We start from the raw sequence: 2384 nt of genomic DNA on the forward strand, positions 1-2384 counted from the left end.
CCTCTTCACTTCTTCTTTCTTCTCCTTCCTCTCTCTCGGTGCTCTGTCTCTCTCTCTCTCACACACACACACTCCCCCTCTCTAAGAATCACCTAACGCACTTCTCCGTTTTCTCCTCTCCTGTTCTTGGTCTCCCCATTGCTCTCTCTCTCTCCCTGTCTCTCTCTCTCCCTATCTCTCTCTCCCTCTCTCTCTCTCCCTCCCTCTCTCTCTCTCTCCCTCAAACACACACACACACACAAACGTCCTTTCTCATACACTCACGCACACTCCCTCCCTCTCTAAGATGCTCTTCTCTGTATTCTCTTCTCCTTATTCTCCTTACTCTCCTCCCTCACACGTTCTTACATACACACTCTCCCTCTCTCTTTTCCCCTTATTCTCCTCTCTCTCCTTACACTTTCCTTTACTCCCTCTTTCTCATTCACTCACCATGCTCTCCTTAATCTCCCCCTTTCTCTTCTCCGTTGCTCTTTATCACTCACACACTCTCCCTCCCTAACAAGCTCCCTCCACTTTTCTCCTTACTCTCTTCTCCTTATTCTCCTTCGCTGCTCTCTACTTCTCTCTCTCTCTCACTCTTTCTCTCTCTTTCTCACATACACACTCTCCTTCCTAACAATCCCCCCTCAACTCTCCTTATTACCTGCTCCTTACTCTCCACTACTCCCCTCTCTCTCTCTCTTATTCTCTCTAACCAACTCCTTCCACCCTTCTCCTTATTCTCTCCTTTCCTTACTCTCCCCTATCGCTCTGTCACTCCCTCTCCCTAACAAGCTCCCTCCATTCATCATTCTCTCCCCATTTCCCTACTCTCCCCCACCCCCCGTTCCTTTCGTCACTCACACATTCCCCCTCTCTAAAAACTTCCCTCCATTTTCCTCCTTACTCTCTACTCCCTCTTCTCCCTTGGTTCTCTCTATCTATCTATATATCTCTCTATCTATCTATCTCTCTATCTATCTATCTATCTCTCTCTCTATCTATCTATCTATCTATCTACTTATCTCTCTCTCTCTCTCTCTCTCTCTCTCACGAATACACACTCTCCCTTCTAATAAGCTCCCCTGCTCTTCTCTTTATTATTCTCTCCTTACTCCCCCTCTCTCTCTCACACACACACACACACACACACATACTCCCCTCTCTCTCTCTAACAAGCTCCCTCCATTATTCTCACCCTCCTCTTACTCTCCTCCTTGCTCTCTTGTCTTCCCACTCGTTCACTCCGTCCTATTCTCTCTCCTCACTCCCTCTCTCCTTATCCTCTCTCTCTCTCTCTCTCCGTCCTCTAAACTCCGCTCTCTACCGTCACCAACGTTAACTCCCGACACAGTCACACACGTTGCCGTCAAACTACCAAAACTTCTCGCACCTTGCAACGTCTTTCTTTGAATGAAGGATCAAAATAAGATCCGGATCTTCCGTTGTTCTTTCTTACCGTTCTGCTGCTGCTGTAAGCGTTGACGCTTTCCGCTCACGTCGCCGACGTTGTTGTTTTTGTTGTGACTGCTACTCTCGTTAATCTTGCGGTTAGTATTGTTGTTGTTGTTGTTGTTGTTGTTTGCCGCTGCTGTTATTGTTGTTGTTGGTGGTGGTGTTTTCGTTGCAGCCAATGTCGTTGTTGTTTTTATTGTTGTTGCTACAGTTGCTGTTACTGTTGTTGTTGTTGTTGTGACTATTATATTTTTCTTTCTGTTGTTTCGGTGCGGTTAGAATCGTTGTTGTTGTTGTATTTGTTTTTGCAGCCAGTGTTGTTGTTGTTGTTGTTGTTGTTGTTATTGCTGCTGTAATTGTTTTTGATGTTGCTGTTGTTGTCGATTTGCTGCCATTGCAAATATTGTCAATGTTTTGATTGTTGTTTTTGTTGTTGCTTTTAACGTTGTTGTTGTTGTTGTTGTTGTTGCTACTGTGACTGTTGCAACCATTTTTGTTGTTACAATTGTTGTTGTTGTTGTTGTTGCAATTATGGTTATGTTCGTTCTTGTGACTTGTGTTGCTGCTGTTGTGGCTGTTGTTGTTCTTGCTGTGTTTTTAACTCCAGGCCAACTCTGATCCAGCAGACCTAACATTAAAGAGACGTTCCGGCCGTGACCGTCTCCTCTTATAAGCATAAAAGCCCTACGTTGTTCAATTTCGTTTATTCCGTATTTAAGACGATAAACTGTGATTTTAAAAGAGGATTCGACTGCTATTTCTTGCAAATCGACTTACTGCAAAGAAATTCCTCGACACGCTTGTAGATGTTGTCGTTCTTGTTGTTATTGTGACATTTGTTGTTGCACCACTAACACCACCGCCACCAGACCACCACCGCCGCCGCCACCACCACCACCATCACCATCACCATCACCACTATCACCATTACTATCATCACTCCCGCC

This window comes from Octopus bimaculoides, chromosome 26 (genome assembly GCF_001194135.2).
Source record: "Octopus bimaculoides isolate UCB-OBI-ISO-001 chromosome 26, ASM119413v2, whole genome shotgun sequence".
Lineage (NCBI taxonomy): Eukaryota > Metazoa > Mollusca > Cephalopoda > Octopoda > Octopodidae > Octopus > Octopus bimaculoides.